We start from the raw sequence: 22,837 nt of genomic DNA, 5'->3' as shown, positions 1-22,837 counted from the left end.
TTAAGTGTCCTAAAATCTCACCTCAAAGATGGGACCTCCAGATTTCTTTTTCTTTTTTTTTATTTTCTGAGGCGGAGTCTTGCTCTGTCACCCAGGCTGGAATGCAGTGGCATGATCTCAACTCACTGCAAGCTCTGCCTCCTGGGATCACATTCTCCTGCTTCAGCCTCTTGAGTAGCTGGGACTACAGGTGCCCGCCACCACGCCTGGCTAATTTTTTGTATTTTTAGTAGAGACGGGTTTTCACCGTTTTAGCCAGGATGGTCTTGATCTCCTGACCTTGTGATCCACCCGCCTCGGCCTCCCAAAGTGCTGGGATTACAGGCATGAGCCACCACGCCCGGCCTGGGACCTCTAGATTTCTAAAATGGCTCCTGGTATTGACTCAGAATCCCCTCCCCTTGACTAGGCTGGATCTAGTGTAACTTCTGAGACTTGCTAGCTCTTTTTCTCATTCTCCTTGGCTTTCTCACCTTTTTTTTTTTTTTTTTTTTTTTGAGATCAGCTCACTGCAACCTCCGTCTCCTGGGTTTAAGCGAATTCTGCTGCCTCACCCTCCCGAGTAGCTTGGATTACTACGCCTGGCTAATTTTTGTATATTTAGTAGAGGGGGTTCATGTTGGCCAGGCTGGTCTTGAACTCCTAACCTCAAGTGATCCACCTGCCTAGGCCTTCCAAAGTGCTGGGATTACAGGCATGACCCACTGTGCCTGGCCTGGCACTTGTATTTGTAACCTTTGGCTTAATTGCAACATGTTACTTAAATGCAGTCTAGTGGATACAGGAAGGAGATAATTTCTGGCTCTTAAAAGCTCAAATGCTTTTGCTGGACTTCTGTGTTGAAGAGATACCACTGAGGTCAGAAATAGCCCCAAATACCTGCCAGCCAGGGGCCAGAGAAGCTTCCTGGAGAACTCCCAGCCACACCCATAGTCTCAGCTTTGCTGTTGCTTCTCTGAGTTCCAAGGCAGTTGTAGGCCTCTAATGATCAAACCATTTGCAACCTGTCTCTAGCTTTAGCTCCCACCAGTCCCACCAAACATTGATGCTTCAGTCTCGTTTTACCTCTTTGTCTCCTTGACTGAGGAGTCCTTTCCTTCTATATGCTTCAGTTTCCTCATCTGTGAAAAGAGGTTTATTGGGTGCTTGCCACGTGCTGATATTGTGTTATTATCTCATTTAATCTATACCCCAACTCTGTTATTCCCCTATTTTATAGATAGCAAAACAGGCTCAGGGAGGTTTAGTGAGTTCATATACCTTGAAGGTGGTTCTTGAAAGCTCGGATGTGAACCAGTACTATCCTAGGCCCCTAATTTCCAAGGGCCTTTGCTTAAGACCCTCACCAACTGCATGGGTAAAAGCACAAGCATGGCCAGGCACGGTGGCTCGTGCCTGTAATCCCAGCACTTTGGGAGGCTGAGGCGGGCAGGTCACGAGGTCAAGAGATCGAGACCATCCTGGCCAATGTGGTGAAAACCCGTCTCTACTAAAAATACAAAAATTAGCTGGGCGTGGTGGCATGTGCCTGTAGTCCCAGCTACTTGGCAGGCTGAGGCAGGAGAATCACTTGAACCCTGGAGGTGGAGGTTACAGCGAGCCGAGATTGCACCACTGCACTCCAGCCTGACAACGGAGTGAGACTCCATCTCAAAATAAAAACAAAACAAAAAGAAAAAACCACACAAGCATTTCTGGGAAGCTGTGGGAAAAAATAAGAGATTCACAATGTCTTCCAGAATTTTAGCTGAGAGGTGGTGGTATTATCTTCCCTGTACCTCACTGCTCATTTTCTGGGAACAGAGCAGTTTTACAAATGGTTTGGAGCTTGGGCTTATTCCCAGCTCCTGGCAGACAGCAGTAACTTCCCCAGATCTCCTATCTTTAAAGTGGGCATAACGTCTTTCCTCCTGGAGTTACTGTGAGGATCAAGTGAGACAATGTGTCCTCTAAATGCTTGGCCACAGGGTTAGGTCAGTAATAGTCATCTTCATCCGAGTGAAAAGGAATAAACTAGTGATTGTGCAACAACTTGGATGAACCCCAGAGACGTGATGCTGACAGGGAAGCCAGCCTCAAATGGTTACATGCTGTGTGATTCCATTTATTTGACATTCTGGAAAAGATAAAGGTATGATGAAGGGAAGAGATGATGGTGTTGCCAGAAGTTAGGATGGGTGGCAGATGTGGATGATGTAAAGGGATCACACAAGGAAGTGTTTGGGGTGTCATGATTGCGGTAGTGGTTACATGAATGTGTACATGTGTTAAGATTCATAGTACTGGGCCAGGCATGGTGGCTCACGCCTGTAATCCCAGCACTTTGGGAGGCCAAGGTGAGTGGATCACCTGAGGTTAGGAATTTAAGACCACCCCGGCCAACATTGTGAAACCCCGTCTCTACTAAATACAAAAATTAGCTGGGCGTGGTGGCTCGTGCCTGTAATCCCAGCTACTTCAGAGGCTGAGGCAGGAGAATCGCTTGAACCTGGAAGGTGGAGGCTGCAGTGAGCTGAGATCGCACCATTGCACTCCAGCCTGGGTAATAGAGTGAGACTCCGTCTCAAAACAAAACAAAACAAAAACCCAGATTTATAGAACTGTACAGCAAAATAAAAAAATAGTTTTATTGAATGACAATTTTTTTATTATTTATTTTTGAGACAGGGTCTTGCTCTGTCACCCAGGCTGGAGTGCAATGTGCGATCTCAGCTCACTGCAGCCTCCACCTTCCAGGTTCAAGCAATCCTCCCACCTCAGCCTCCTGAGTAGCTGGGACTACAGCTGCGTGCTGCCACATTCAGCTAATTTTTAAATTTTTTGTAGATATAGGGGTCTCACTATGTTGCTGGAGTTGATCTCAAACTTCTGGTCTCAAGTGATCCTCCTGCCTCACCCTCCGAATGTGCTTTTTAAAAATGTTAAAAACAAACATAGGCTCTGGAGCTAGACTTGAGTTCAAATCCCGGCTCTGCTATGTATTAGCCATTGACTCAATCTTTTTCTTTTCCTGGATTTTGCCTGCCTGAGTTGCTCTAGTAGTGGCCACAATTGCCAGAGAAGATAGAGCAGGTCTCTCCCAGGGCTTGCAACTCCAGCCTGTGTCTGCAGGGGGTGCTGTAGGGACTGATTTCTCCAGCCCATGGCAAGAGGCCTTCATCTTGTGACTGGAAAGAGGGAAGTACAAGTCCGTCTGGCAGAGATGGTGCAGATGGGCAAGTTTTTCAGATATTGCAACCAGCACTTCTGGGACTGTAGCAGTGGAGCCTGCAGAAGGCCAGTTCCCCAGGTGTGGGCTATTGACACTGCCACTTCCAGACTCCTCATGCAATAAACAACCCCTAAACAGATTTATTCACAATCTGTCCATCCTAACAAGTCAGTGATCAGTTTTCACTTTTCCATGTTCTCTGGTGTCCCCATTATGTTCCCATAGTGGGGCACCTTCTACCTGCATGGTTGGAGCTTCCCATTTTTAAAGAGGCAAGAAATCCTTTAAAGTTCTTTAAAATGTTTGTAGCCTGTTCCAATTTTATAAACTGTGAAGACTGAGCAACACACATGCATGGGCCTCATATGGCCTGGAGGCCACCAGTTGGAGACCTCTGTAGCTTGAGCTGTGTCCCTTTCAGCACTGTTCTTGTCATTCCTGAGCTGGGATGCCAGCTGAAACATAAGATGCTCAGTTAAATTTGAATTTCTTTTTTTTTTTTTCCTTGAAATGGAGTCTCACTCTGTTGCCAGGCTGGAGTGCAGTGGCGTGATCTTGGCTCACTGCAACCTCCACCTCCCTAGTTCAAGCGATTCTCCTGCCTCAGCCTCCCAAGTAGCTGGGATTACAGGCATGCACCACCACACCCAGCTAATTTTTGTATTTTTAGTAGAGACAGGGTTTCACCATGTTGGCCAGGATGGTCTTGATCTCCTAACCTCATGATCTGCCCGCCTCGGCCTCCCAAAGTGCTGGGATTACAGGTGTGAACCACCGCGCCCAGCCGATGGCATTCATTCTTTAAGATGCAGCCTCCGTAGACCTCGTACCTTCTCAGTAATTTCCATATTCTTTGCTGACTTGGGTTTTTCCTTCAAAATTGTCCGGGAGAAATTGAGGTTTGTGGAGTTTCCTGATGGCTAGTTGCCAAACTGGCTTCAAAGCCTGGGCTTGTGAAATTGGCTGGGTCTGCGGCCAGCCTAACCCATCCTTTGGTCACAATCTCCCATGGTTCTGATATTAATTCATCACAGGTCTGTTTAGAAGGTGGCAGAAACAGACCGTCTTGGGCTTATTTATATCTGTGGCTTTTTTTAAAAGACAGAAAAGGAGAAGTCTGGATTCTTTGCTTGTCAGCCTCCTTTAACTAAATGATCTTTTGCTAAAATAGACTGGCCCCACTGTGTGGGTAGGAAGGGTTGAGATGGGAGTGGGCCAAGTGAGTGAGAACTTTTTTTTTTGCCCTGATGTTAAAATGGCAGCAGGTGCAGTCTTCTGCCTCTGCCCAGGTTGACCTGATGTTTTTACAGGGAGAGTGGCTGCTTGTTGAGTGTGGTGGTATTTATCATAGTGTATGTTAGGCTGCCTCAAATATCCCTCGCTGTCATACCTTTCAGCCAACTCTAACTTACCTCTCTCAGCCTGATTTCTCCCCACTTGAGTTATAATAATAATAACAACAACTGCCTTTTAAAAAACTTCCTACTGGGCTTCATGCTAGGTACTTTCCATGTTTTATTTTTATTTATTTATTTTTTGAGACAGAGCCTCACTCTGTCCACCACACTGGAGTGCAGTGGTGTGATCACAGCTCACTGCAGCCTCAAACTCCTGGGCTCAAGCGAGCCTCCTGCCTCAGCCTCCCGAATAGCTGGGACTACAGGTTTGTGCTACTGTGCCCGGCTAATATTTCTATTTTTTTGTAGAGACAGTGTCTCCCTTTGTTGCCCAGGCTGATCTCTCCTGGGCTCAAGCGATCCTCCTGCCTCAACCTCCCAAAGTATTGGGATTACTGATGTAAGCCACCATTATATGTTTTAAATAATTTATTCCTCACCTCAAGTGAGTGAGGTAACATCCCAATTTTACAGATAGGGAAACAGATTGGGCAGGGGAAGTGACTTGCCTCAGATGCATAATAAATGGCTCTGCCAGTGTCTTCCTTAGCGCCTCCGATCCCCTTCTCACCCTTGTCCTCTCTGCTCCTCTCTGCTCAGTGCCCCTGGGAGCATGAACTGCATTAATGGCTCCTTGTCTGGTGGCCTCAAGGTTCCGCAGGAGGCAGGGAGGGTGAGGCTGAGATGTGTGTTCCCCTAAGGCACATGCCTCAGCCTGGCTGCCTCTGTCTAAAACCACAAGCCCTCAAGTGCTTCCCTACCTGACTTTCTGGGCTCTGGTAACCGCTTCCTTGCCCGCCCTGTCAGGTGTAGGGGTTGCTTCATGGGTCAACACTAGCTTATGTGGTTTCCTTATATCCTGGGCGCACCTTTGTTATTCTCAAATTACACTCTGCTTGAACTATTCTCTATCCAGTGGGTTGTGACTATCCAGAGGCAGAGTTGGGATTTGAACCCCAGGACTTCAAAATAAGCTCTGTGCAAATGGCCTCCCAGAGCTGCCTGCTGGTTTCTTCTGCCAGGCCTGGCTTCTCCATTTTGGCTTGGACCGTGGTCTGCTGTCATTTCCACAACAGTTGCAGGAAGTTGCCAAATGTGTTTTCTGTGACTGACAGGCTGGTGACCCTGTTAAAAACACAGCAACAACAAAAAAAGCAATTTCTTCAATTAAAATTACAAAACAGAAAAAAAAAAGATGTCACACTTGGGGGAAGCTGCTTGAAGTGTACCTGATATTCTACATACTATTTTTGCAGTTTTCTGTGAGTCAATAGTTATTTCCAAATAAAATGTTAAAAAAAAACTTTATTACTAAATCAGGAAAAAAAAAACAACAAACAACAACAAAAACCAAAGCAGAATATGTGGTGCGCTGTTGAGGGAAGTACAGAAGGATAAAAACAAGAAAATACTGACACAACTCAGACTCCACTGTTGAACCTTATTTTATTTTATATACTTCTAGGTTTTTTTTTTTTTTTTTTTTTTTTGAGAAGAGTCTCAGCTCACTGCAACCTCTGCCTCCCGGGTTCAAGCGATTCTCCTGCCTCAGCCTCCTGAGTAGCTGGGATTACAGGCACCTGCCACCATGCCTGGCTAATTTTTGTATTTTTAGTAGAGACGGGGTTTCACCATGTTGTCCAGGCTGGTCTTGAACTCCTGATTCAGGTGATTTGCCGACCTCGGCCTCCCAAAGTGCTGGGATTACAGGTGTGAGCCACTGCATCAGGCCACTTTTAGGTCTTTTTCTACATGTTTATGTATACACTATATGTATTTTTTACCAAAGTGGGATCATACCATAATGCTGTTTTGTTTGGTTTTGTTTGGTTTTGTTTTTTGTTTTTGTTTTTAAGACAGTCTTACTCTGTTGCCCACGCTGGAGTGCAGTGGGGTGATCTCGGCTTACTGCAACCTCCGCTTCCTGGGCTCAAGCGATTCTCCTGCCTCAGCCTCCCAAGTAGCTGGGATTATAGGCATGCGCCACCACACCTAATTTTTGTATTTTTAGTAGAAACGGGGTTTCTTCATGTTGGTCAGGCTGGTCTCGAACTCCCGACCTCAGGTGATCCACCCACCTCGGCCTCCCAAAGTGCTGGGATTACAGGTGTGAGCCACTGTGCCTGGGGATTTCATTCTTTTTTCATGGCTGTGTAGTATTCTGTTGTGTATATGTACCACAATTTCTTTATTCCACTGCTGATGGGCACCTAGGTTGATTCCATGTCTTTGCTATTGTGAACAGTGCTGTGATGAACATACGTGTGCATGAAGAGCTAACGTTGAAACATGTTCTATTTAGATGTCCTCTCTCCTTAGGCTCTCTCTCTCTTTTTGAGACAGTCTCACTCTGTTGCCCAGGCTGTAGTGCGGGTGTGATCTCAGCTCACTGCACCCTCTGCCTCCCGGGTTCAAGCAATTCTTGTGTTTCAGCCTCCCAGACATTAAAGAGATTTATAGGCCAGGAACAGTGGCTCACACCTGTAATCCCAGCACTTTGGGAGGCCGAGGCGGGTGGATCACTTGAGGCCAGAAGTTCAAGACCAGCCTGGCCAACATGGTGAAAGCTCATCTCTACAAAGAATACAAAAATTAGCCGGGCGTGGTGACACACACCTGTAATCCCAGCTACTCGGGAGGCTGAGGCACGAGAATCGCTTGAACCTGGGAGGCAGAGGTTGCAGTGAGCCGAGATCGCACCACTGCACTCCAGCCTGGGCAACAAAGCAAGACCCTGTCTCAAAGAAAAAAAAAAAAGGGATGGGAAAGAAAATTGAAAATTACTAGAGGGTTACTTTGATTACAGTATTCAGGGAAGGCCTCTCTGAGGATGTGACATGTGAGCCAAGATCTGAAGGATGAATAGGAGCTGGGCACAAGAAAATCTGAAAGGGAAGAGCATTCTGGGAGCGGAGACAGAAAGTGCAAAGGCTCAGAGATGAGAATGAATTTGGCAACACTACACAGAATTGTGTCCAACATTCTTCAGCTGCTGAAAAACTTGTTCATGGTAAACTTGGGCCCCAGACACATATAACAGACATCAGTTAAACACTTATCAGAGCTGGACTCATGTTAAAGTAGAATACAAATGTCAAACTCCAGACATTTCCATAAACACTCAACATGCTTCATTTGCTTAGGAGGAATTTTCCTCATCTCTAAATCATGGGGTTCCAGTTTCCCAAACTCTCTGCCAGGAAGGGAAATTGAGCTGGAAAGTGAACCATCAGAGAAAGTTAAGCACCCGGCTCCACCCTGAGCTTTATCATTTATCAGTGTTGCCAGCTAGACATTTGGCAGAAAACGGTGGAAATAACATTTGCCTGTGTGTCTAATGGTTCCATATGCGTTTTGGGTTGGGTAGCATCCAGAAGCAGCTGGGAAAATTCCAGTTGTATCAGGCATTCATCTCTTCTCTCTGTGGCTAGCCACTCAGGAAGTCACATGGGTACCTTACTGCTCCCTGATTTAGCTCTGTCTTTAAAAAATATATAAAAATGTTTCTTTTTTTTTTTTTTTGAGATGAAGTCTTGCTCTTATTGCCCAGGCTGGAGTACAATGGCCCCATCTCGGCTCACTGCAACCTCTGCCTCTCAGGTTCAAGTGATTCTCCTGCCTCAGCCTCCCAAGTAGCTGGGACTACAGGCGCCCACCACCATGCTCAGCTAATTTTTTGTATTTTTTTAGTAAAGGTGGGGTTTCACCATGTTGGCCAGGCTGGTCTTGAACTCCTGACCTCAGGTGATCCACCTGCCTTGGCCTCGCAAAGTGCTGGGATTACAGGCATGAGCCACCGTGCTCGGCCAAAAAAATCTTTCTTAAGATATAAACACACACAAAAGGCAAAAGGAAGGCAACTTGAGGAAGTGGCTAGATCACCATATTGGACTTCACAGAATTTGGGTTCAAGGCCCATTTCATGCACTAACTGACTCAGCCCTCTCATTTGTAAAAATTTACACCAGTTTCTTACAAAGTGGCAGGTACTTTTTAGCTTTGTGACCTTAGGCAAGTGAGTTCACACCTCTGAGCCTTGTCTTACCTCTGAAAATGGACATTAATAATACTTATTTGTGGTAGACACTGATGGTTTCTGCCCAACAGTTGTTTTCCCCTCCTGGGTCTTTGCTTCCTTCGCCCATGACAGAAGCAGATGAGGCCAGACCTTCACCTTCCCAACCTCCTCTGCAGCTAATGAATGCAGCCTAGTTCTGGCCAATGAGATGCATGGAAAAATTGGCTAGGGAGCTTCTATATGTAGTGCCTGTGATTTTTTGTTTTCACATGATTAATAATATGATTTCATGCAGCTATTAGTAGATGGGGCCGGGTGTGGTGGCTCATGCCTGTAACCCTAGCACTCTGAGAGGCTGAGGCAGGTGAATCACCTGAGGTCAGGAGTTCAAGACCACCCTGGGCAACATGGTGAAACCCCATTTTTACTAAAAATACAAAAATTAGCTGGGCATGGTGGCACACGCTTGTAATCCTAGCTGCTCAGGAGGCTGAGACAGGAGAATTGCTTGTGCCTGGGAGGTGGAGGTTGCAGTGACCCCCCGAGATCACGCCACTGCACTCCAGCCTGGGTGACAGAATGAGACTCTGTCTCAAAAAAAAAAAAAAAAAAGTACATGAGGCTAAATAGAAAGGCCCAGAAAATCCAAAGCATGTGTGCTGCTGTAAAAGTTGGAGCAGTGCTTTTGGATGCTTCTCAGCTAAAATGCAGATTCTGGTTCAGTAGGTCTGTGGTGGAGCTTGAGAGATGTTCCTAAGGATAACCATTTAGGGTTGGCGGATCCACCATTTCAACAAGTTCTTCAAGGGCCCAAGATCTCTCGCACTTTTCTCCCTGCCATCCTGGATGGTTGGTGTGCTGTCCCCAGGCTCCTTGCCTGAAAGTCACAAGGTCAAGGACACAATGCCAGCGACCACACCCAGACATGATTGAACTTTCAAAGGAAGAGGAGCATGTACCCTCCCAGGCATCTCTCTATCAGTGGGGAAATCTTTCCTAGGAGCCCATTCTTCTGACCCCCACCCCTCATCCCAGCCAGTGGCTGCCATGTGGCACAAGCCAGGAGTATCATTTTAATAGACTCTCTGGTAATGTTGTCCCAGAAGTCCTAGCAGCCTTCTCCTCACATCTCATTAGCCAAATGTGTGTCATGTGCTTCAAGCTTAAGCCAGTCATTGGCAAGGAGAGTAGAATGACTGTGACTGGCTCAGGCCAGAAGTCTCAAAGTGAGGTGCTGGGACCAGCTGTACCTGCATCACATCGCCGGGGAAGCTTGTTAGAAATACATATTTTGGGCTGGGAACGGTGGCTCACGCCTGTAATCCCAACACTTCGGGAGGTTGAGGCGGGCGGATTACAAGGTCTGGAGTTCAAGACCAGCCTGGCCAACATAGTGAAACCGTGTCTCTACTAAAAATACAAAAGTTAGCCGGGCATGGTGATGCATGCCTATAGTCTCAGCTACTTGGGAGGCTGAGGCAGAAGAATTGCTTGAACCTGGGAGGCAGAGGTTGTGGTGAGCTGAGATCACGCCACTACACTCCAGCCTAGGCAACAGAGCGAGACTCCATTTCAAGGGGAAAAAAAAAACATATTTTGGGGCTGCACCCCAGACCTACTGAATTAGAAAGTCTAGGGGTGAGGCCCAGCAATGGATTCTAACAAGGGCTCCAGATAATTGTGATACACACTAGAATTGGCCCTGGCTGCGCATTGGAATTATCCAGCGAACTCTTAAAGCTACTGCTAGATAGACGTCAGAATGGTGGTTACCTCTGCAGGCTGCACTGGAGTATAGACCCTGAAGTAGTGTGACCAACTTGTGGTTTGCTTGGGAGTTTCTTGGTTTTAGTACTGAAAGCCCTCTGTCCCGGAAAATCCCCTCAATCCTGGGCAAATTAGGATGGTTTGTCACCTTACCTTGATGGAGCAAGAGGGAACTTTCTGGGGTGTTGAAAATGTTCTATCACATCATCTGGGTGGTGGTTGCATGTGTGTACACATGTGTAAAAAATATCAAGTTGAGCTGGGTGCTGTGGCTCCAGCCTGTAATCCCAGCACTTTGGGAGGACGAGGCAGGAGGATTGTTTGAGCTCAGGAGTTTGAGATCAGCCTGCCTGGGCAACATGGCAAGACCCCATCTGTACTAAAAATAAATTAAAAAAAAACTTTAGCATTAGCCAGGCATGGTGATGTATGCCTGTAGTCCCAGCTACTAGGGAGGCTGAGGCAGGAGGATCGTTTGAGCTCAGGAGGTAGAGGCTGCAGTGAGCCGTGATCTCGCCACTGTGCTTCAGCCTGGACAACAGAGTGAGACTGTCTTAAAAAAAAAATCAAGCTATCCATTTAAAGTTTGTGCACCTTACACATGCTACTAAGTGTACATCACAACTTAAAAAAATACTGATGTCCGGGTTGTATTGCAGATTGGTTAAGTCAAAATCTCTAGCAGAAGATCCCAGGCATTGGTATCATGGAAAACTCTCCAGGCGTTTCTCACATTCAGCCAGGTTTGTGAATGAATATGATCAAATCTCCAGGGAGTTAAAGTGAAGGTTCTGATTCAGCAGGTCTGGGTGGGCCTGAAATTGTGCATTTCCACCACACTGCCAGGGGATGCTGATGCTGGACCATGCTCTAGGGAGCGAGGGCCAGGCCTGGTCAACGTTTACCTTCTGGGGCAGGCAGAGGGGCGCTCCCCTCAAACATTTTGGTGGTCTTAGTGAGGAAGGAAGAAAGTGGGGCTCACTGGGGACTAGCTGTGGGGTAGGCAACTCCTGTGGCATTCAAAGAATTAAAGGTTAGGGTGAGGTTAGAAGCTTACACCTGGACAACCACACAAATACAAAAGCTCAGACATCTGTTCCCAACTCCCTGATGTGCCAGGAGGGACATGTTTGCCTAGGTTTTGGCTCTACTTCCTAGCCAGAGTCAGGCCTGAATACCCAGCGTGGGCTTAGTTTGCTTCTCCTGAGGTTACTCAGGAACCTGTCTTTCTGGAGAAGCCAGTGCCATGTCCAGAGGTGCCCTCCTCCTCTGCGCTCCAGTTACCATGGAGACTGATAACAGGGCTGCCAACTGGTTTACCCAGATGGGAAGCTGGCAGGCGGAGGCTAACCTTGACAGAGATGAATGACTCCATTATCTTCCTAGGCTATCATCCCATGCAGGCCCCAGTCCAGAATGTAGATATAAGGTGTAAATAAAGTCCTTGTTCCGAGGGAGGACATTTTTCATTGTCTTCAGGTGGGAATTTGCCCCCAGAAACCCTTGACTCAAATTCAGGAAGCATCTTTGTTTGGCAGAATAACCTGGTCGGTTTCTGGGCATGTGACAGGTCTCCTAAAGGCTGGGCCAAGGTTTGCTGGCAAAACCAGTATTGCTTTTTTCCCTAAACTCATTAAGTAATACATGCCTGTCGTAAACAACTTAATGTGACAGCTCTTGTCTCCTTTCCCACTCTTTGAAGGTAACTATTATACTTAACTCTGGCGTATAGTCTTCCAAATATATTTCTTTTTCTGTTTGTTTTCTTCTCCAGATAAAGTTTTCCCCCAAATTTTATTGGGGTATAATTATAGTACATGACATTTATTTATTTATTTATTTGAGATGGAGTCACTCTGTCGCTCAGGCTGGAGTGCAGTGGCACAATCTTGGCTCACTGCAACCTTCACCTCCTGGGTTCAAGTGATTCTCCTGACTCAGCCTCCCGAGTAGCTGGGATTACAGGCACCTGCCACCACGCCCAGCTAATTTTTGTATTTTTAGTAAAGATGGGGTTTCACCATGTTGGCCAGGCTGGTCTTGAACTCCTGACCTCAAGTGATCAGCCCTCCTCGGCCTCCCGAAGTGTTGGGATTTCAGGCCTTGAGACACTGTGCCTGGATGGTGGCACATATTTAAAGTATATAACTTGATTGGTCTTTAAAATTTTTTTATTTTATTATTTGTAGAGATAATAAATCTTCCTTAATAAAGAAAACAATCTTCCTTCCTCACTTTGTTGCCTAGGGCTGGTCTGGAACTCCTGGGCTCAAGTAGTCCTCCTGCCTTGGCCTCCCAAGGTGTTGGGATTATAGACATCAACCTCCAAGCCCAGTCCCAATTTGATTACTCCTTTTTTTTTGAAATGGAGTCTCGCTCTATTGCCCAGGCTGGAGTGTGGTGGCGCGATCTCAACTCACTGCAAGCTCCGCCTCGCCGGTTCACGCCATTCTCCTGCCTCAGCCTCCTGAGTAGCTGGGACTACAGGCGCCCACCACACCCGGCTACTTTTTTTTTTTTTTTTTTTTTTTTGTAGAGACGGGGTTTTACCGTGTTAGCCAGGAGGGTCTCAATCTCCTGACCTCGTGATCCGCCTGCCTTGGCCTCTCAAAGTGCTGGGGTTGAGCCACTGCGCCCAGCCTATTATTATTTTTTGAGATGGAGTCTCGCTGTGTCGGCCAGGCTGGAGTGCAGTGGCGCGATGTTGGCTCACTGCAAACTCCACCTCCCTGATTCACGCCACTCTCCTGATTACTCTTGACATAGACCAATTAAACCATCTCCCCAACTAGGATAGAGCACATATCCATCACCCCCAAAAGTTTCCGTGTGTCCCTTTGCGATTCCTTCCTACCTGCATCCCCTCCACTACTGAACAACTTCAGTCACTATAAATTAGTTTGCATTTTCTAGATTTTATGGAAATGGAATTACGCAGCATGCATATATGCTTTTGCTTGGCTTCTTTCACTCAACATAATGATTTTGAGATTCATCTATGTTGTAGAAATCAACAATTTGTTGCTTTTTATTGCTGAGTATATCCCATGGTATGGATATATCACAATTTGTCTATCCATTAATCTGTGGATGGACTTTTTAAGTTGCTTCTAATTTATGGTGATTACAAATAAAGCTGCTGTGAACATTTGTGTACAAATCTTTGTGTGGACAGATATTTTAGCTTCTCTTGGGCAGACACCTAGGAGTGGAACGACTGAGTCATGTCACATAGTAGGTACATTTAACTTTTCAAGAAACTACCAAACTGTTTTCCAAAGTGGTTTATCTCATTTTGTGTTCCCACCAGCCCTGGGTGAGAGTTTTATGCACTCCACATCCTCACCAACCCTGTGATGATCGGTCTTTCTAATATTTGCCATTCTAATGAGTGTGAAGTGGTATCTCATTATGATTTTAACATGCATTTCCCTAATGCCTAATGCTACTGAGTATCTTTTTATGTGCTTATTGGCCATTTGCATGTATTATTTTGTGAAGAGTCTATTGAAAATTTTGTTGCTCTTTCTTTTATTGGGCTGTTTTCTTATTGTTGAGTAATAAGGGTTCTTTATATATGTTACATGTCTAAAATGCTACATTTTAATATAGTGGTGTCCTCAAAGTGGGAGTGATGAATTTTATCTAATTTTATCATGGTCAGGGGAGGAGTTGCGCTCTGGAAGCCCATCCATGAGGAAGGTGAGGTTCAAACTCTAAGATAAAAACTCTAGATAAAATTTTAAGTGCTGCCGTGGATGGCTGTTGTTTCTTTCTGTCCAGCATTTACACCTTTTCTGATAACAACTCACCCCAATGTTTTCGAGGGAGAATCATTCTTCCACCATTTTTAGTACCTGCAGTTTGGGTGAAGCTGACCCTAAACCCTGGCTCCTGGGGAGGGATATGACCTTGGCCTGGCCAATCAGCATTTTCATCTTCCTGGCTTCATAATGTGCATGTAACTCAGATGAATCCAATGGGATTCAACTTTAGGACTTTTGCTGGAGTGACTCTTTGTATTGGTCTCAGCTTCCTCCTCAGCCACCTCCTTCCTCAGCCACCTCCTCAGAGAAGTCCTCCCTGACTTGCAGAAGAGATGAGGCACCTCTGATGTGCTCAGTTAGCTTGCTGATCTTTCGTGCACAGCACTTATCACAGCTATTAACTAAATATTTGTGTGATTATCTGTGTAATAAATTTCTGCCTTCTAGACTGCAAGCTCCATGAAACTAGGGGCTGCATGCATCTCTTTTGTTCACTCTTGAGTCCCCAGCATTGGTATAGTCTATCTGTATATTTTGAAGGTGAAGATGACAGGATTTGCTGAGGAATTGGATGCATGCTGGATGTGGGAGAAATAGAAGCTTGAGACTTAATAAATACTTGTTGAGTGAATGTAGGAAGCTACATTTGTACATGAGAAAACTGAGGTCCAGAGAGGTGAAATGACTCTCCCCAAATCACACAGCAAGTCAGGAGCAGAGCTGGAATGTGAATTCGGGGCTGTCCAACTTCAGAGGTTGTGCTCTTCCTCACCACCCTAAATGCTTCCTTGCAAACTGAACATAACTTTTCCACAACAAACACTGCTTAGGCATGGCAGATACCTCTGAAATAAACTGTGTTAGTTATCTTTTGCTTCATAACAAATTACTTCCCAATCTTAGTGGCTTGAAACAACATTTATTAGCTCATGATTTCTGTAGGTTGGGATCCAGGTGTGGCTTAGCTAGGTCCCATGCTTTGGGGCCTCTCATAGGCAACAGTCCAGGTGTTGGCTGGGGTTGCATTCTCATCTTAAGGCTTGGCTGGGGAAGGATCTGCTTAGGGAAGGATTTGCTTCCAAGCTCTCTCTCTTTTTTGTTGGAGGGATTCAGTTCTGAGGGTTCTTGGTTGAGGTCCATTCCTTGCCACATGGGCCTCTCCCTTGGGCAGCTCACAGCATGGCACCTGATTTTATCAAAGGAGTGAGTGAATGGGAAAAAGTGAGCAGAAAGGAAGTCATGGTATCTTGTAGCCTCATCATGGAAGTGACATCCCATCATGTTTGCCTTGTTCTATTCATTGGAAGTGAGTCACTAGGTCCAACCCACACTTCAGGGAAGGAAATTACGTAAGTGAAAACAAGGGTGTGAATGCCCAGGTCAGTTGGAGTCATTTGAGAAGCCTGCCTACCACTTAAACTAAGTGTCTTTCTCATGTAGCTTAACTTCTGGTCAGGGGAAGTGCACAAAAAGCAAACAAATAAATAAAAAGATAACACATCAGATGATGCTAAAATGCTTGCAGAAAGTCATGTGGAGGAGGTTACGGAGGGCTGGGGGCAGGAGGAGACTAAGCATTCTTACTTTATTTCAGGTGGTCTGCAGAGACCTCGGTGAGAGGGAGACATCTGAATAGAGAGCTGAAGGAAATGAAACAACAAGCCAAGAGGATACAGGAAAGAGCATTCCAGCAGCAAGAACAGCAAGAGCAACGGCCTTGTGGCACAAACCTGCCTGAAGTGTTCTAAGAATAGCCAAGGTCAGTGTGGCTCCAGTGGTGACGGCAATAGAGAGAGTACCAAGTCACGGGGTTAGAGAGATAACAGAGCGGCCGGGCATGGTGGCTCACACCTGTAATCTCACCACTTTGGGAGGCCGAGGTCAGGGGTTCGAGACCAGCCTGGCCAACATGGTGAAGCCTGGTCTCTACTAAAAATACAAAAATTAGCTGGGTGTGGTGGCGGGGGCCTGTAGTCCCAGCTACTCGGGAGGCTGAGGCACGAGAATTGCTTGAACCCAAAAGGTGGAGGTTACACTGAGTTGAGATCACACCACTACACTCCAGCCTGGGTGACACAGAGAGACTCTGTCTCAAAAAAAAAAAAAAAAAAAAGTGATAACAAGGCGTCGGGTCATGTAGGCCCTTGTAGGGCCACTGAGTGAGATGAGAAAACATTAGAGGTTTCTGAGCAGAGAAGAGACATGATCTGACTTAAATTTAATAGAGTCCCTGGCTGCTGGTTGGAGGACAGACCTTGGGAGACAAAGGTGGAAGAAAACAAATTATGAGGTTTTTCTTTTACCTGGTTCAAGTGAGCCATGATGGATATTTGAAGAATTTGCTAAGGGTGACAACACAGAGGAATCCAGGCCAACTCCAAGATATTCGACCTGAGCAACTGGAAAGATAGAGCTGCTAGTAACTGATTTAGGGAAACTTTGTAAGGAGAACATTGGGAGCAAAGGATGAAAGACCCTTTTATTTTATTTTATTTTATTTTGTTTTATTTTATTTTTATTTGTGTGTGTGTGTGTGTGTGTGTGTGTATGTGTGTTGTTTCTTTTGTTTTGTTTTTTTTGACACAGGGTCTTTCTCTGTCACCCAGGCTGGAGTGTGGTGGTGCAATCATGGTTCACTGCAGCCTTGATCTCCCAGGCTCAAGAGATCCACCTACCTTAGCCTCCTGAGTAGTTGGGACTATAGATGCATGCCATCACACCTGGTTAATTTTTTAATTTTTTTGTAGAGGCAGGATCTCCCTATGTTGCTCAGGGAGGTCCCAAACTCTTGGCTTGAAGTGATCCTCCCGTTTTGGCCTCCCAAAGTGCTGGGATTACAGGCATGAGCCACCATGCCGGGCTGAAAGGTGGCTTTGGTGCTGCTAACATCAAGGTCCCTGTGAGACATCTGAGCAGAGATGCCAAGTTGGCAGTTGGAGACTAGAGTCTAGACTTCAGGGGAGAGGTCCAGGCTGGGGATGTAAACTCAGAAGTTGTCAGCTTATTAGTATTTAGAGCCATGAGTCTGGATGAGATGGGAGAGAGAGAAGAGGCCCAAGCCTGAGCTTTGGGCTCTTGATTAATTCAAAGCCACAAGATGAAGAAGAACCACCTGAAAAGACTAAGAAGTTGTGGACAGTGAGGTAGGAAGAGAACTAAGAGAAGAAAGTGCTGAATGACAAGCAGCATCGTGGTAGCTGGCCGTGGGAAATGGCCCGCCAAGAACTGCACACTGCGGTTCACACTCTTGCTTGGCCCCAGCCACTCTCCTCTGGGCTGGCACCATGGAACCAATAAAAAGCAGCAGAAGTGACAGCCTGGCTTCTGAGGCCAGGTCACAGGAAACCTCGCAGCTTCTACCTTAGTGTTTTTGAATGCTGCTCTGGGATAAGCCAGTTGCCATCAAAGAAGTTTGACTACTCTGAGCCACCACGATGTGAGGAAGCCCAAGCTAAGCATGTGGGAAGCCCAGGATGGAGGGAAAAGATGGCCAACCAGGGCCATGGTTGTTCCAGCCATCTCAGCTGAGGCACCAGCCACGAGAGTGAAGAATTTGTTTTAGACATCCAGTCCAATTAAACCTTGCATGACTGGCTACAGCTGCACCAGCATAAGAAACCCCGAGGGAGAAACCCACAGGACTAGGAGAGATAGTGACGCACTGTTGTTTTAAGGCTCTACATTCTGGGGTGGCTCATTCTACAGTGGATAATGGAGACAGGAGTTCATTGCAGAGGGAGACTGACCAGTCCCCTGCCCGCAACAGAGCACAGCCCTCTTCACCCAGACCCATGGAGAGGTGGCTGAGCAGACCTCAGCTGGGCAGCCCTCCACACTCTGAAGGCTCCCCTTTTCCTGCCTTAGTGGCAAGAAGAATAATTTTCTCTTTGTTCCCAGAGAGCTGGCAACTGCCAAGTGCCCTGCTGTCCCCAGGGCCCTTACAAAAGGACTGCAGGGGAGATTTTTCTGAGAACTGGGTCACCAGTTACTTAGATGTTTCAAACCTGGCAGAACAGAGAAACATCAGATAAAGGAGACTGGGAACTTCATAGGAAGCTGCTGGTCCTTGTCATGGGGACATACCATGGTTGGGAGTGGCTGCCTGCCCTCTCTGTACCCTTATGTCATAGGGACCTCCTCTCTTCTAGAGAGCTCTCTCTTTCTTTGTACATGTTTGTAAATCTTTCTTTGTAAACATTTTGGAAAGTATGCATTAATCAGGCCAGGCACGATGGCTCATGCATTTAATCCCAGCACTTTAGCAGGCTGAGGCGGGCAGATCACTTGAGGTCAGGAGTTCAAGACCAGCTTGGCCAACATGGTGAAACCCTATCTCTACTAAAAATAGAAAAATTAGCCGGGCATGGTGGTGGGCATCTGTAATCCCAGCTACTCGGGAGGGTGAGGCAGGAGAATCACTTGAACCCAGGAGAAAGAGGTTGCAGTGAGCTGAGATCACATCTGTAATCCCAGCACTTTGGGAGTCTGAGGTGGGCAGATCACTTGAGGCCAGGAGTTCGAGACCAGCCTGGCAAACATGGTAAAACCCTATCTCTACAAAAAATACAAAAATTAGCTGGAAGTGGTGGCACATGCCTGTAGTCTCAGCTACTCGAGAAGTTGAAGTGGGAGGATCACCTGAGCCTGGGAGGTCCAGGCTGCAGTGAGCCGTGATTGTGCCACTACACTCCAGCCTGAGTGACAGAGTGAGACCTTGTCTCAAACAAAACAAAACAAAACAAAACAGAAAAAAACCTGTCCCTTTCTCCCAATCCCTGTTCAGTTCCCCAGAGGCAATTGCTTAACATTTCTTTCACATTTATTGGAATAGGTAATACAAGGCGTGTGCTAAAAATTTCAAAAAGTACAAAAAAGGTAAAGAGACTAAGTCCCTCTCCTTCCATCTCCCCACCCAGCTCCTCTCCCTAAAGACAGGCACTTTTACCAGAGTGTATTACATCTCCTTCCAGAGACATGCTATGCATATGTCAGCATGTAATATAAACAGCCTTAAAACATAAAACAGAAAGGGCTGGGAATGGTGGTTCATGCCTGTAATCCCAGCATTTTGGGAGGCCAAGGTGGGTGGATCACCTGAGGTCAGGAGTTCAAGACCAGCCTGACCAACATGGTGAAACCCTTGTCTCTACTAAAAATACAAAATTAGCTGGGCGTGGTGGCTCATGCCTGTGATCCCACCTACCTGGGAGGCTGAGGCAGGAGAATCACTTGAACTTGGGAGGCAGAGGTTGCAGTGAGCTGAGGTTGTGCCATTGCACTCCAGCCTGGGCAACAAGAGGGAAACACTGTCTCAAAAACCACCACCACCACCACCACCACCACCACCACCACCACCACCACCACCAGCAGCAACCCAGAAAGGGCAACTTGCTACAAATATTGTTCTGCACCTTGCTTTTCCACTTAATAACAATATTTTGGAGGTCTTCCATATCAGTAGTGGTAAATAACTGCTTTATTATTTTAGGGGACTGCACAATATTCCATTGTAGGGATGGACCATAATTTATGTAACCAGCCCCTACTGAGGGACACTGAGGTTGATGCCAATCTTTTGATATTACAGTGAAACAGCAAATAATCTTGTACTCATGTTTTCTTGCACATGTATGCCTCTCTCAGTAAAGATTCCTGAATCAAAAGATGTGTGCTTTTGTCATTTTTTAAATTTTTATTTATTCATTTATTTTTGAGACAGGGTCTCTCTCTGTCACCCAGGCTGGATTGCAGTGGCACGATCATGGCTCACTGTAGCTTGACTTCCTGGGCTGAAGTGATCCTCCTGTCTCAGCCTCCTGAGTAGCTGGGACCACAGGTGTGTGCCAACATGCCTGGCTAATATTTAAATTTTATTTTTAGTAGAGACAGGATCTTCCTATGTTGCCCAGGCTGGTCTCAAATGTCTGGGCTCAAGCAATCCTCCCACCTCAGCCTCCCAAAATACTGGGATTATAGGCTTTGCTTTTGTACTTTTAATAGGTATTGACAAAATGAGACTGTATTGATGTTCTTGTTTGCAGACTTCATACTTAAGTGCCCCTTTCCCTACACCTTCCCCAATTCTATCCAAATAAAAATCAACATTTTTTATTTCTGCTGTAGAATTGGTAAGAAACATATCTCTGTACTTTTACATTTGAAATATATTGTTAGAAGGTTGAGCATCTTCATATGCTTAATTGTCATGGCAACCACTTCTAGCCTTCGTAGCGATTTCTTCTAGTTGTTTATTTCCATAGAGCTAAATAATGTTTGAATGTAGCCATTCATTGATTTATCAGCTTTAGACGTTATCTACTGATTTCTGCTCCAATACATGAGGATTTAGCTCACTTACAGTATCACCTCCTCTATCTTTCTACCCTTCCTTCCTTCTCTCTTTTTTATATATATTTTTTGAGACAGAGTCTTGCTTGTTGCCCAGGGTAGAGTGCAGTGGCGCAATCTTGGTTGACTGCAACCTCTGCCTCCCAGGTTCAAGTGATTCTCCTACCACAGCCTCTCAAGTAGTTGGGATTACAGGCGCCTGCTGCCAAGCCCACCTAATTTTTGTATTTTTAGTAAAGATGGGGTTTCACCACACTGGCCAGGCTGGTCTTGAACTCCTGACCTCAGGTGATGCACCCGCCTCGTCCTCCCAAAGTGCTGGGATTACAGGCATGAGCCACCGTGCCTGGTCTCTTCTCTTTATTTATGAAAAATTTTGCTGGTTTTCCATTTATGGTAGTGATATATTTTTTTCCTTTCCTTTTCTTATTAAAATAGACTATTTTTTAGAGAATTTTTTGGTTCACGGCAAAATTGAACAGAAAGTACAGAGTTCTCATATATTTCCTGCTCCCCCCACCCCTCAGTTTTTCCCACTACCAAGGTCCTACACCAGTGGTACATTTGTTACAATCGATGAACCTGCACTGACACATCCTTACCATCCAAAGCCTATAGTTTGCCTTAGGATTCACTCTTGGTGCTGCACATTCTGTGGGTTTGGACAAATGTACAATGACGTGTATCCACCATTATAGTATCATGCAGAATAGTTTAACTGCCCTAAAAATCCTCTGTGCTCCACCTATTCATCCCTCCCTCCAGCCTAACCCCAGGAAACCGCTGATAATTTTACTGTCTTCATGGTTTTGCTTTTTCCAGAATGTCATATTTAGAATCATACAGTATGTAGTCCTTTTCAGATTGTCTTCTTTCAGTTAATAAAATGCACTTGTTTCTTCCACATCTTTTTGTAGCTTGATAGCTTATTTCTTTTTAGTGCTGAATAATATTCCATTGCCTGGATTTACCACAGTATAGTTATCCATTCACCTCCTGAAGGAAATCATGGTTGCTCCCAAGTTTGGGGAATCATTAATAAAGCTGCTAGGAACATCTGTGTGCAGGTCTTTGTATAGACATAAATTTTCAGCTCATTTGGGTGAATACCAAGGAGCATGAATATTGGATCATATGGTAAGAGTGCATTTCATTTTGTTAAGAAACTGCCAAACTGTCTCCCACAATGGCTATACCATTTTGTTTTCCTACCAGAAATGAATAAGAGTTCCCGTTGCTCCACGTCCTCACCAGCGTTTAGGATTTTAATCCTTTGAATAGGCATGCAGTGGTATCTCATTAGTATTTTCATTTGCAATCTCCTAACGACATGTGATGTTGAGCATCATTTCATATGTTTATTTGCCATCTGTGTATCTTCTTTGGTTGAGGTATCTGCTTAGTTCTTTTGCCTATTTTTTTTTTTTGAGATGGAGTTTTGCTCTTGTTGCCCAGGCTGGAGTGCAATGGTGCAATCTTGGCTCACTGCTACCTCCCCCTCCTAGGTTCAAGCGATTCTCCTGCCTCAACCTCCTGAGTAGCTGGGATTACAGGCACCCGCCACCACACCTGGCTAATTTTTTGTATTTTTAGTAGAGATGGGGTTTCACCATGTTGGTCAGGTTGGTCTTGAACTTCTGACCTCAGGTGATCCACTCGCCTCGGCCTCCCAAAGTGCTGGGATTATAGACGTGAGCCGTGGTGCCTGGCTTCTTTTGCCTATTTTTAAATGAGGTCTTTTGTCTTCTTGTTATTGAGTTCTAAAAAGTTCTTTATATATTTTGGACAGCAGTTCTTTATCAGGAGTGTCTTTTGCAAATAATTTTTCCCATTCTGTGGGTTTGGTGGGTTTGTCTTCTCATTCTCTTGAGTGATGTGGCATTTAAAAAAATAAAATTACTTTAAGTTTAAAAAGCAAGTCCGTTTAAAGAGAAACACCCAGAAAATAATAGCCAAGGTGGTAGAATATGGTGAAAAAATGAAAGGGCACCCAAGAGACTTAGGTTTGGGCAATACTGATGACATATAGAGCCTGGTTCCCTGGCAATTATTATGGCGGTTACTACTATTTTAATCATATTAGCAGTTACGGTTGGTATTTTTGCTATTACAATTAATGGCATAGGGGCTGTATCGCCCCTGTCTTCCTGGAACCTGGAGGCAATGAGGAGCTCTGCGAAGTTGTTGAGGTTATTATGACCATATCTGGATATTTCACCACTACAAAGAGCTGCGCAAAGTTTGGACGGTACGAATGGGGTGGATATCAGTTCGGTGACAGGTAGAAGGTGGGTCCGAGGAGGGGTCGAGTCTGGGAGCCTCCGCCCCC

General features: G+C 45.7%; 1 protein-coding gene and 1 long non-coding RNA gene across 2 annotated transcripts in view; one reads left to right on the top strand and one right to left on the bottom strand.

Moving 5' to 3' along the window:
* Positions 1-5,692: 5,692 nt before the first annotated feature.
* The window catches only part of KCNB1 (potassium voltage-gated channel subfamily B member 1), a 182,212-nt gene continuing 165,067 nt past the window's right edge, over positions 5,693-22,837 (bottom strand). The window contains exon 3 of the transcript XR_010119320.1: positions 5,693-5,733. The gene's annotated coding sequence lies outside the window, so the exon portion shown is untranslated. The remainder of the gene's footprint in view (positions 5,734-22,837) is intronic.
* The window catches only part of LOC134735817 (uncharacterized), a 52,371-nt gene continuing 45,273 nt past the window's right edge, over positions 15,740-22,837 (top strand). The window contains exon 1 of the long non-coding RNA XR_010119335.1: positions 15,740-15,919. This is a non-coding gene — a long non-coding RNA (uncharacterized lncRNA). The remainder of the gene's footprint in view (positions 15,920-22,837) is intronic.

The sequence above is a fragment of the Symphalangus syndactylus genome, chromosome 24 (assembly GCF_028878055.3).
Source record: "Symphalangus syndactylus isolate Jambi chromosome 24, NHGRI_mSymSyn1-v2.1_pri, whole genome shotgun sequence".
NCBI classification, from domain to species: domain Eukaryota; kingdom Metazoa; phylum Chordata; class Mammalia; order Primates; family Hylobatidae; genus Symphalangus; species Symphalangus syndactylus.
The sequence above is the reverse complement of the archived record's forward strand: the minus strand, read 5'-3'. Positions and strand labels throughout refer to the sequence as shown.